This window comes from Hypanus sabinus, chromosome 31 (genome assembly GCF_030144855.1).
Source record: "Hypanus sabinus isolate sHypSab1 chromosome 31, sHypSab1.hap1, whole genome shotgun sequence".
NCBI classification, from domain to species: Eukaryota; Metazoa; Chordata; class Chondrichthyes; order Myliobatiformes; family Dasyatidae; genus Hypanus; species Hypanus sabinus.
In genome coordinates, this window is record NC_082736.1 from 39,158,160 (window position 1) to 39,171,292 (window position 13,133).

At 47.8% G+C, this 13,133-nt stretch overlaps 1 protein-coding gene across 4 annotated transcripts in view; it reads left to right on the forward strand.

Moving 5' to 3' along the window:
* The window catches only part of LOC132384107 (neurexin-1-like), a 1,241,271-nt gene that overhangs the window by 906,113 nt on the left and 322,025 nt on the right, over nt 1-13,133 (forward strand). The window lies entirely within an intron of this gene.

The following is a 13,133-nucleotide window of genomic DNA, read 5'->3' on the forward strand; positions in this document are numbered from 1 at the left end:
GTACTGCCTCAGTACAGAGAATGTGCTGTTACTCTTATGAGAAAGTTCAAAGTAAATCTTAGTATCAAAGTACATATATGTTACCATATAGAATATATACCCTGCATTAGGGTTAGGGTTAGGTATAACCCATATATACCCTGAGATTCATTTTCCTGCGGGCATACTCAGCAAATCTACAGTGACAATAACAGGATCAATGAAAGATCAACCAGAGTGCAGAAGACAGCATTTTATTTATGCAAGTATAAATAAAAGGCAATAAATAATGAGAGAAGAGATAATGAGATAAAGAGTCCTTAAAGTGAGATCTTTGGTTGTGGGTTTGGGGCAAGTGAGTGTGGTTATCCCTTTTTGTTCAAGAGGCTGATGGTTGAGGGGTAGAAATTGTATTGAACCTGGTGTTGTGGATCCTGAGGCTCTTGTCACTGACAGCAGCCTTGAGAAGGGAGCATTAAAGTGCAGTACAGGTAAACAACAAGGTGCAATGGACTCAACGGGGTAGACAGGGAGCTAATCGTGAATACATGACAGGTCTGTTCAAGATCTGATCGCAGTGCGATAGCAGCTGTCCTGCAATCTGGTGTTACATGTTCTCTTCGACCTTCTGCCCGATGGGAGAGGGGAGAGAATGTCCAGGGCGGGTGGAATCTTTGCCGTGACAGTGGGGAGTGCAGCCACAGTCCGTGGAGGGAAGGTAGGTATACTCTGCCCGATGGGAGAAGGGAGAGAATGTCTGGGGTGCGTGGAGTCTTTACCGTGACAATGGGGAATGTAGACACTGTCCGTGGAGGGGAGATAGGTATCTCTGCCTATGGGAGAGGGGGGAAATGTCCAGGGTGAGTGGGGTCTATCTATCAACCTCTGCTTTAAATGTTCACAACTCTCTGTGGTTTCTCACGGTCACGGACAGAGCTGTGATGCTTCTGGATATGATGTTTTCTGTGGTACATCTGTAAAGATTAGCGAGGTTCATCAGGGACATGTCGACTTGTATTAACCTCTGAAAAGCTCCATTTGCTTGTGGACATCTCCTCACTCGGGAAGATGCTCAGGGCAACCTCGTGTGTGCTGTCACCAAGGTGACAATCTCCCACCAGCAGATCACGTATCTTTGGGAACAAAGCAGAGAGTGCAGTCTGAGGTTGCACAGCTACATCAGGGTGAACCTCGACAAGGACCCCTGCATCCCTCCCTTGAGGCAGTGGCGGATCCACAGTACAGAGGGCAATGTTAATAAAACTGGATGAGATGCTGTCTGCGGGTCTGTTCTCCAGGGTGGTTCACCCCACCATCTCCCCACCCCACCTCAAGCCCATATCCTGTACTGCTGAACAGATGCCACTGCAGCAGCAGTGAGACCAAGTCCAGAGGCACTGTAAGTGCAGAATGAAGTGGAACAGTGTTTAAAACAAGCCATTACCTGGCTAAGCAATTAGTGAGGACGATTGTAACTTGCTGTTATTTAGCATGGTTTAATGAGGGGACCTTCCACGGATGAGCTCACAGAGTTTTCTGTGATTCATGCAGACAATTGTTTGCAATTTTAACTTCAGTTGTTTGCCCTGCAAACACAAGTCAAAGTGCTGACTGTGTGTTTTTTTCCCAGAGCTTTCCGTGGAATAAGACTTTATTCCTTGGAATGTAGAAGGCTGAGAGGAGATTTGATAGAGGTATACAGAATGATGAGGGGTATAGATGGGGTAAATGCAATCAGGTTTTTCCACTGAGGTTGGTTGGACTACAACCAGAGGTCATGGGTTAAGGGTGAAAGGTGAGGTTTAAGGTGAATTGCTTCACTCAGAGGGTGGTGAGAGTGTGGAATGGGTTGCCAGCACAAGTGGTGCCTGCAAGCTCAATTTCAACATTTAAGAAAAATTTGAATTGGTACAAGGACGGTAGAGGTATGGAGGGCTATGGTCCCAGTACACATCGATGGAAGTAGGCAGTTTAAATGGTTCAGCATGGACTAGATAGGCTGGAGGGCCTATTTATTCGTGCACTTTTTTTATGACTCTATGCTCCAGCATAAACCCATTTCACACAGAATATTCCCAGCCAGCTGGGGTGTGTGGAGGTACATGGATCCAAGCTGGCTTCTGAGGATCTGACCCAGTGTTGTTGTGATCGTGTTGGTGAAGGTGCAAGGGTGAGAGAGAGGGAGAGTGGAAGAGAGAGACAGAGAGAGAGGGGATGGAGAGAGAGACTGAAGGAGAGAGTGGGGAGAGAGAGTGAGGGGGGAGAGAAAGGGAGAGTGGAAATAGAGAGAGAGTGGGGATGGAGAGAGAGAGAGATATGGAGAGAGGGAGAGAGAGATGGAGAGAGGGAGAGAAAGAAAGAGATGTGGGAGCCCAAGAATAGAACAAATTCAGGTAAATGGAATCAGACCATCCATTATCATTTTCCCCGACTCCACCCAACCTCACACAGCCTGCTCGGTGCAGAATAAAGGAAATAATTGGTTCCATAGATACATTAAAGCAAGCAGATAATTTATGGATACGTCTTACATTATTAAATAAACGAGATAACTTTTTTTCTTCCACAATGCGATGCATTTGATTAAGAACGAGATTATTTTTATTGAATTACTGTGCTGTTTGAGTGGCTTTGAATAGCAGGATATTCCTCAACTGCATCCATACTTCAAGTGCTGGTGGGCAGTCTGTTAAGTGAGTTTTATAAAAAGCTTAATCACCTCGCATTCAGCCTGTTAATAGCGAGTTTTTATCAGACAGGTAACAGTGATAAAGACCTCAGCTCTCAGAAGCAGCTTTGTCGTGATCTGCGGCATTTTTTTGCAATTACCCGGGTTCAAGGGCCAACTCTTTGTTCAAGGGGTTTGTTTACCCTGGAAATTAGAGCATGCAGACAGGGTCTAGACTCTAGAGAGTTAAGGAAGAGGATATGAAGGATGCTCCTCAGTAGATGAGGAGCTGTGTGGGAGGAGAAAACTTCACCGTGTCTCCAACGTGCACTGGAAATGTGCGATGGAACGGTGTTGAGGGAGTTACGCTCTGTGTCTGACCCTGGGCATACGTGATGGGATGGTGTGGAGGAAGCTTCTCTCAGTGTCTGACCCCGGGAGTGCGTGATGGGACAGTGTGGAGGAAGCTTCACTCTGTGTCTGACCCCGGGAGTGTGTGATGGTACGGTGTGGAGGGAGATTCACTCTGTCTCTGACCCTGGGAGTGTGTGATGGGACGGTGTGGAGGAAGCTTCACTCTGTCTCTGACCCTGGGAGTGTGTGATGGGACGGTGTGGAGGGAGCTTCACTCTGTGTCTGACCCCAGGAGTGTGTGATGGGACGGTGTGGAGGGAGATTCACTCTGTGTCTGACCCCGGGAGTGTGTGAATACAATAACTAAATCACTTCAGACACATTGGATCGTGGGGGACAAGCTCATGTATGAGAAACTCACACCCTCTCTTGTTCCTATCTTCCAAGTCCAGGAGCAGTTGACTGGTGTAGCACACCCCACTGCACCAAATGGGCTGAATGGTCTCAGGATTTTGTGTACAGTTCCATGATGATAAGCCACAGATCCACTTTGATGATTGTTCTCCTAGGAAAGCAGTGGGTCCAGGTTGGTCAGGAGAGGGAGTATGGGCTGTGATCCTGGTTAATCATTTGATGATAGATCTCCTGGAAAAGCAATGTGTCCAAGTTGATCTGGAGCAAGAGTGTGGGCTCTGATCCCAGTTAATTGTTGTCTTGAACGTTTGAATCATTCTCCCTTTCATTAGAGCTGATAGATCTACTTTCCCACAGGAGCACCCTTGACCTTGCTGTGATTGATCAAATTCTTTAAATTTCTCTAGATTCTTTCCACGTGCCTTTAAAATTCATTGATACCAAGTTCCAGAGAATGTGTCTCTCACCTCTCGACATTTTCTCGACCACACATGCTCAGAACAGAGTCCGTACAGAAGGGCTGTCTGTTATGTATCTCTCTGTACCTGCAACTTCTCTCTGATCTGTCATTTCAGATTTTCCTCAGCCCTCTACAACCCCTCACTCACTCCTGCATCTACCAACCCTTTTTGCTCACAGCCTTTTCCAACGATAGACCCTGATCGAGAGAGGACCTGTTCCAGCACTGAGAGTGAGCTCCACAGTCAGACAGTCAGAGGCACCGTCTTACACAGCCCCCACCCCCGAACACAATGTTTGGAAAGTTGTCAGTATCTTCTCAGCCCATGTTTTGAGGGAGTTCTTGAGTCCTGTTCTTAACCAAACACAAATGCAGCAATTTTATAGAGAAATTTTAAAAGGATGTTGAAATTGTATAAGATTTTGGTGAGGCCTAATTTGGAGTATTGTGTGTAGTTCTGGTCACTTACCTACAGAAAAGACGTCAATAAGATTGAAAGAGTACAGAGAAAATTTACAAGGCTGTAGAAGTTGTATAAGACATTGCTGAGGTCTAATTTGGGATATTGTGCCCCGTTTTGGTCACCTAACGACAATTCTCACACAAGCATACGTATACACTGCATTGGTACAACCGGGAAACAGGAATCCTGACTGATTCTGCTCTGCCTGATACAGGGTGCTTGTTATCTGGTGTATACCGTGCCTACACAATGTGGGGAACTCCCTCTTAATACTCCCCATGTCAAGGGATGTTGCTGCTATCATTGTGTTGGTCAGTTTGAGCATAAAGGTCTGTTCCCTCAGTGTGAGCAAAGCACCTTGCAGCCTAGCCTGTCTACATTCAGGCAGAACCTATTCCTCCGACCCAAGCTCACTGTCTGTCTTTTCTGCCTCACTCGGTAACCATGACAACAGATTATATGGAGCATACCATGAGCACAGATTTGCCTTTTCCCAAAATGTTGCATTTATTTTTAATTGCAAGGCAGAAGAATTGAAATATTAAATATTCCACTGAGGTATAATTTCCAATTTACACATGGAACTCATTTTGAAGCCTATCGCATATTATTCACAGAGGGAGGAATTATGCTGGATTTCAGAGGAATTCTCTCAGGTCACGGCCACTGTCTGCAGGGTTGGAGGGCATTGGTTATACCTGGGGGAGATCCCTGTAATATCATCCGATTTGGGGAGTCCAAACCTACAGGGCAGAGATTTAGAGCGAGAGGGGAGAGATTTAAAAGGGGTAACTTCTTCACTCAGAGGGTGGTGGGTGTGTGGAACGAGCCGCTAGAGGGACTGGTATAGGTAGGTACAACTAAACATAAAGTTAAGATGAGAGGCATTGATTATGTGGATAGTCAGAGGCTTTTCCTCAGGGCTGAAATGGCTAGCGTAACAGGACACAGTTTTAAGGTGCAGAGGAGACGTGAGGGGTAAGATTTCTATGCAGAGAGTGGTGAATGCATGGAATGGGCTGCCGGCGAAGATGATGGAGGCGGATACGTAGGGTCTTTTAAGAGACTCCTGGACAGGTATATGGAGTTCAGAAAAATAGAAGGCTATGGATAACCCTAGGTAACTTCTCAGGTAAGGACATGTTTGGCACAGCTTTGTGGGCTGAAGGGCCTGTACTGTGCTGTAGGTTTTCTATATTTCTATGAAATGCATTGTTTGCATCAATGAGTAACAGCCTGAGGAAGCCCGCAAGTGTCAGCAAGGCATTTGATAAGGTACCCCATACAAGGATTATTGAGAAAGTAAGGAAGCATGGGATCCAAGGGGACATTGCTTTGTGGATCTGTGGTCAAATCAACATATACAAAAAAGCTGGATGAACTCAACAGGTCAGGCAGCATCCGTTGAAATGTGCAGTCAACGTTTCGGGCCGAGACCCTTCATCAGGACTGAGTCCTGTGACTGGTGGAGTGCCATAGGGATCGGTGCTGGGTCCATCGTTGTTTGTCCTAAATGATAATGTGGTTAATTGGATCAGAAAATTTGCAGATGACACCAACATTGGGGGTGTAGTGGACAGTAAGGATGGTTATCATGGCTTGCAGAGTGATTGAGATCAGCTGAAAAAATGGGCTGAAAAATGGCAGGTGGAACTTAATGCAATCACATGCAAGGAAGGTGTTGCATTTTAGTAGGACCAACAAGGGTAGGTCTTACACAGTGAACGGCAGGGAACGGAGGAGTATTGTAGAACAAAGGGATCTGGGAATACAGGTCTGTAATTTGTTGAACATGGCATCACAGGGTCATAAAGAAAGCTTTCAGCACAGTGGCCTTCATAAATCAATGTGGTGAGTACAAGAGATGGGATGTTATGTTGAAGTTGTCTAAGACTTTTGTGAGGCCTAATTTGGAGTACTGTGTGCAGTTTTGGTCACCTGCCTACAGTAAAAATGTAAATAAGATTGTAAGAATACAGGGAAAATTTACAAGGATGTTGCCAGTTCTGAAGGACCTGAGTTATAAGGAAAGATTGAATAGGTTAAAACTTAATTCCTTAGAATGTGTAATGTTAAGAGGAGATTTGAAAGAGGTATATAAAATTATGAGGGGTATAGATAAGGCAAATGCAAGCAGGCTTTTTCCACTGAGGTTTGGTGGGTCTGCAGCCAAAGGTCATTGGTTAAGAGTGAAAGGTGAAAACTTTAAGGGGAACATGAGTGGAAACTGCTTCACTCAGAGGGTCATGAGAGTGTGGAACAAGTTGCCAGCACAAGTGGTGCATGCACACTCAAATTCAATGCTTAAGAGCAGTTTGGATAGGTACATGGATGGTAGGAGTACGGAGCGGTAAATTCCCGATGCAGATCGTTGGGAGTAGTCAGTTTAAATGGTTTTGGTATGAAGCAGATGGGCCAAAGGGCCTGTTTCTGTGCTGTACTTCTCCATGACCCTATGACTTTATTAGCCATTTCCATCCTGGGAAAATGCCTCTGGCTGTCCACTCTTTCTATGTCTCTTATCATCTTGTACACCTCTATCAAGTCACCTCTCATCCTCCTTTGCTGCAGAGGGGAAAGCTAGCTCATTCAATCTTTCCTCATAAGACATGCTCTCTAATTCAGGCATCATCTTGATAAATGTCCTCTACACCCTCTCTAAAGCTTCCACATTCTTCTATAAGATCTTAAGATACAGGAGTAGAATTATGCCATTTGGCTCATTGAGTCTGCTCTGCCATTTCATCATGGCTGATCCATTTTTCCTCTCAGCACCAGTCTCCTGCTTTCTCCCTGTATCCCTTCATGCTCTGACCAATCAAAAATCTATCAACTTCTGTCTGAAATATACATAATGACAGCCTCCACAGCTGTCTGTGGCAAAGAATTCCTCCTCATCTCCATTCTGTTCTGAGACTGTATCCTCTAGTCCTATAATAAGGCAACCAGAACTGAACATAAGATTCCAGGTCCTGAGGTAGGTCAGACATGACTGGTGCAGCCTTGATGGGCTGAGTGGTCTCTGAGAGCCCATGACCCAGGAATCCTTGCAGACACCAACATACATTAATGGGGAATGATTCTGAGCCTAGAAATTAAGGAAGGATGTTATATCTCGGGGAAAGGCCAAAGGTTGGGATTCAGCTGGGCTCTCTGGAACTATAAGACAACAACACTACTTGCTGCATCAGCACCACTAGCCTGAAGGGTTCAGGTAATCAGTGAAAGGGGTGAGAAGGAGTCAAGCCTGCCCCCCCCCATGACTTCTCTGTATTACTCCCAGACAATGTGTCCTAACACCCATCCACAGGTCCACAAGCAAAATACCCAAGGACACACACTGATGGTGAGAGGTGGAAAATTTGAAAGAGAAGTGAGGGGCAATTTACACAGAGAGTGGTGAGTGTGGAATGTTCTGCCAGGGGTGGTGGTGGAGGCAGATACGATAGAGGTGTTTAAGAGACTGTTAGACAGACACATGAATGGGCAGGGATATGGACCATGTGCAAGGAATGATGTGATATGGACCATGTGCAGGGAATGGAAGGAGATGGACAATGTGCAGGGAATGATGGAAGATGGACCATGTGCAGGGAATGGAGGGAGATGGACCATGTGCAGGGAATGGAGGGATATGGACCATGTGCAGGGAATGGAAGGAGATGGACAATGTGCAGGGAATGATGGAAGATGGACCATGTGCAGGGAATGGAGGGAGATAGCCTATGTTTTGGCAGAAGGGATTTAATTTAATTTGAAATTGTGTTCGGCATAGAATTGATGGGTCGAAGGGCCTGTTCCTTAGCTGTAGTGCCCTTGACACCATGACCTCCCTTTTTGATGGTGTAATGAGTTAGATGTGGATTTGTGGAACAGGCCACAGGTTATCACCGTAACATTGCTGACTGTGCTTTCCAGGGCAAACTCATTTACTGTGACCTGACAAACACAGCATTAAAAATACCTGCCCCTCTCCTGCACTCTTTGACTGAATCATGGCCGGAGTAGAGGGTTGGGGGTGGGGGGGCATCCTGACGAACACAGAGTTAAAAATAGCATCCCTCTCCCACACTCTCCAACTGAATCATGGCCGCCCCCTCTCCGGCACACGGGTGATGTAAAATACCATCTGATCACCGACAAACAGTTTAATTGATACTGGAGTTTATTGTTGTGTGTCTCCAGGAGGAGATTACCTTGAGGATCCACGGGAGGCAGCTCCTCCCACCCCAATGAACTCTCCCCTCCTTTGTCTTTCAATTTTTCACTGCCGCCTTCCCTCTCGCTAATCAACATAGAGAGAGACCGTTTGCCCCATCAGCTCTGTGCTGGCTGTCAGAGCTGTCCCATTCCATTCCTCTCTTTGGACTCATTTCCCCACATTTCAAAAAATTGCCTCCTTCCCCCCCCCCAACTCCACCCTCATCCACACATTAATCCACCCTCCCTCACGTATTTAGACTGTATGAGGAAACCAGAGGCCCCGGAACAAACCACACAGGCACAGGGAGAGTGTGCAAACTCTGCACAGACACAGGGAGAGTGTGCAAACCACACAGACACAGGGAGAGTATGCAAACACCGCACAGACACAGGGAGAGTGTGCAAACCACACAGTCACAGGGAGAGTATGCAAACTCCACAGTCACAGGGAGAGTATGCAAACTCCACAGTCACAGGGAGAGTGTGCAAACTCCGCACAGACACAGGGAGAGTGTGCAAACTCCGCACAATCACAGGGAGAGTGTGCAAACTCCGCACAATCACAGGGAGAGTGTGCAAACTCCGCACAGACACAGGGAGAGTGTGCAAACTCCGCACAGACACAGGGAGAGTGTGCAAACTCCGCACAGACACAGGGAGAGTGTGCAAACTCCGCACAATCACAGGGAGAGTGTGCAAACTCCGCACAGACACAGGGAGAGTGTGCAAACTCCGCACAGACACAGGGAGAGTGTGCAAACTCCGCACAGACACAGGGAGAGTGTGCAAACTCCACAGTCACAGGGAGAGTGTGCAAACTCCACAGTCACAGGGAGAGTGTGCAAACTCCACAGTCATAGGGAGAGTGTGCAAACACAGCACAGACACAGGGAGAGTGTGCAAACACAGCACAGACACAGGGAGAGTGTGCAAACTCCGCACAGTCACAGGGAGAGTGTGCAAACTCCGCACAGTCACAGGGAGAGTGTGCAAGCTCCGGACAATCACAGGGAGAGTGTGCAAACTCCGCACAGACACAGGGAGAGTGTGCAAACTCCGCACAGACACAGGGAGAGTGTGCAAACTCCGCGCAATCACAGGGAGAGTGTGCAAACTCCAGACAGACACAGGGAGAGTGTGCAAACTCCGCACAGACACAGGGAGAGTGTGCAAACTCCGCACAATCACAGGGAGAGTGTGCAAACTCCGCACAATCACAGGGAGAGTGTGCAAACTCCGCACAGACACAGGGAGAGTGTGCAAACTCCGCACAGACACAGGGAGAGTGTGCAAACTCCGCACAGACACAGGGAGAGTGTGCAAACTCCACACAATCACAGGGAGAGTGTGCAAACTCCGCACAATCACAGGGAGAGTGTGCAAACTCCGCACAATCACAGGGAGAGTGTGCAAACTCCGCACAGACACAGGGAGAGTGTGCAAACTCCGCACAATCACAGGGAGAGTGTGCAAACTCCGCACAGACACAGGGAGAGTGTGCAAACTCCGCACAGACACAGGGAGAGTGTGCAAACTCCGCGCAATCACAGGGAGAGTGTGCAAACTCCACACAGACACAGGGAGAGTGTGCAAACTCCGCACAGACACAGGGAGAGTGTGCAAACTCCGCACAGACACAGGGAGAGTATGCAAACTCCACAGTCATAGGGAGAGTGTGCAAACACAGCACAGACACAGGGAGAGTGTGCAAACACAGCACAGACACAGGGAGAGTGTGCAAACTCCGCACAGACACAGGGAGAGTGTGCAAACTCCGCACAATCACAGGGAGAGTGTGCAAACTCCGCACAATCACAGGGAGAGTGTGCAAACTCCGCACAATCACAGGGAGAGTGTGCAAACTCCGCACAGACACAGGGAGAGTGTGCAAACTCCGCACAGACACAGGGAGAGTGTGCAAACTCCGCACAGACACAGGGAGAGTATGCAAACTCCACAGTCATAGGGAGAGTGTGCAAACACAGCACAGACACAGGGAGAGTGTGCAAACACAGCACAGACACAGGGAGAGTGTGCAAACTCCGCACAGACACAGGGAGAGTGTGCAAACTCCGCACAATCACAGGGAGAGTGTGCAAACTCCGCACAATCACAGGGAGAGTGTGCAAACTCCGCACAGACACAGGGAGAGTGTGCAAACTCCGCACAGACACAGGGAGAGTGTGCAAACTCCGCACAGACACAGGGAGAGTGTGCAAACTCCGCGCAATCACAGGGAGTGTGTGCAAACTCCGCGCAATCACAGGGAGAGTGTGCAAACTCCGCGCAATCACAGGGAGAGTGTGCAAACTCCGCACAAACACAGGGAGAGTGTGCAAACTCCACACAGACACATGGAGAGTGTGCAAACTCCACACAGACACAGGGAGAGTGTGCAAACTCCACACAGACACAGGGAGAGTGTGCAAACTCTGCACAATCACAGGGAGAGCATGCAAACACCGCACAGACACAGGGAGAGCGTGCAAACTCTGCACAGACACAGGGAGAGTGTGCAAACTCTGCACAGACACAGGGAGAGCGTGCAAACTCCGTACAATCACAGGGAGAGTGTGCAAACTCCGCACAGACATAGGGAGTGGGTGCAAACTCCACAGACAGGGAGAGTGTGCAAACTCCGCACAATCACAGGGAGAGCGTGCAAACACCGCACAGACACAGGGAGAGCGTGCAAACACCGCACAGACACAGGGAGAGCGTGCAAACTCCGCACAGACACAGGGAGAGCGTGCAAACTCCGCACAGACACAGGGAGAGCGTGCAAGCTCCACAGACATAGGGAGTGGGTGCAAACTCCACAGAGACACAGGGAGAGTGTGCAAACCACACAGACACAGGCAGAGTGTGCAAACTCCACAGACACAGGGAGAGTGTGCAAACTTCACAGAGACACAGGGAGAGTGTGCAAACTCCACAGAGACACAGGGAGAGTGTGCAAACTCCGCACAGACACAGGGAGAGTGTGCAAACTCCACACAGACACAGGGAGAGTGTGCAAACTCCGCACAGGCACAGGGAGAGTGTGCAAACTCCGTACAATCACAGGGAGAGTGTGCAAACTCCGCACAGACACAGGGAGAGTGTGCAAACTCCGCACTGTCACAGGGAGAGTGTGCAAACTCCGCACTGTCACAGGGAGAGTGTGCAAACTCCACACAGTCACAGGGAGAGTGTGCAAACTCCACAGAGACAAAGGGAGAGTGTGCAAACTCCACACAGACACAAAAAGCAGCCGGCATAATCAAAAACCACACCTTCCTCAGACATTCTCTCTTCTCCCCTCTCCCAACGGGCAAGAGATACAAAAGCCTGAATGCATGGCGCACCGGGCTCAAGGACCAGTTCTACCCCGAGTTATCAGACTCTTGTACTATAAGATTGACCCTTGACCTTGTTATGATCTTGCACTTTATTGTCTGCCTGCACTGCACTCTCTCTGCAACTAAAATATTTTATTCAGTTTATTCTACATTCTGTTAGTGTTTCACCTCAACACACTGTGTGATGAACAGTGTGGAATAAAAACTTTTCACTGTACATGTGACATTAATAAACCAATTCCAATACAATCACCCAATCCTGGGGCCCAACACAAAGTGAAACCTCCTCATCCAATCCCATCCCTGATTGGATGATTGTGAGCACCTGACTCCAATCAGCTGACAGGATGCGTTGCTCATGGGCTGGGCTTGTGACAACATTGGTCCTTCGACGCTCAAGAGAAAGTTCGAGCCCGAGCATTGAGATTATGCTTCAGGCCCATTGGTGGGGGCATGGTAGTGTAGTGGTTAGCACAACGCTTTACAGTACCAATGAGACAGGTTCAATTCCCACTGCTGTCTGTAAGGAGTTTGAATGTTCTCCCCCTGTGACTGCGTGTGTTTCCTCCCATCATACAGGTTAGCAGGGTAATTGGTCATTAATTGTCCTGTGATTAGGCTCGGGCTAAATTGGGTGAGTAGGTGGTGTGGCTCAAAGGGCCAATTCCATGCTGAATCTCAATAAAGAAATAAAATTTTGATTTACCGCTATTAAATCATCCCCAATTTTGTCATTACTGGTATAATTGGGTGAAGTACCTTTATATTTGCACAGTTTACAGTTAGCAAGGTTTATTGCTAACAATTGAGAGCATCTTGACTGGCTGCATCACTGCTTGGTATGGGTACTGCACTTCCCTTATTCACAGGACTCTGCAGAGAGTGGTGCGAATAGCCCAGCACATCTGTAGTTGTGAACTTCCCACTATTCAGGTCGTTTACAAAGACAGGTGTGTAAAAAGGACCCATAGGATCATTGGGGACCCGAGTCACCCCAACTACAAACTGTTCCAACTGCTGCCATCTGGGAAACAGTACCACAGCATAAAAGCCAAGACCAACAGGCTCCGGGACAGCTCCTTCCACTAGGCCATCAAACTGATGAACTCACACTGACTTGAGTGTACTCTATATTACAGTGACTGTTTTATTTATTATAAATTATTATAAATTACTGTGATTGCACATGGCACGTTTAGATGGAGATGTAACGTAAAGATTTTTACTCCTCATGTATGTGAAGGATGTAAG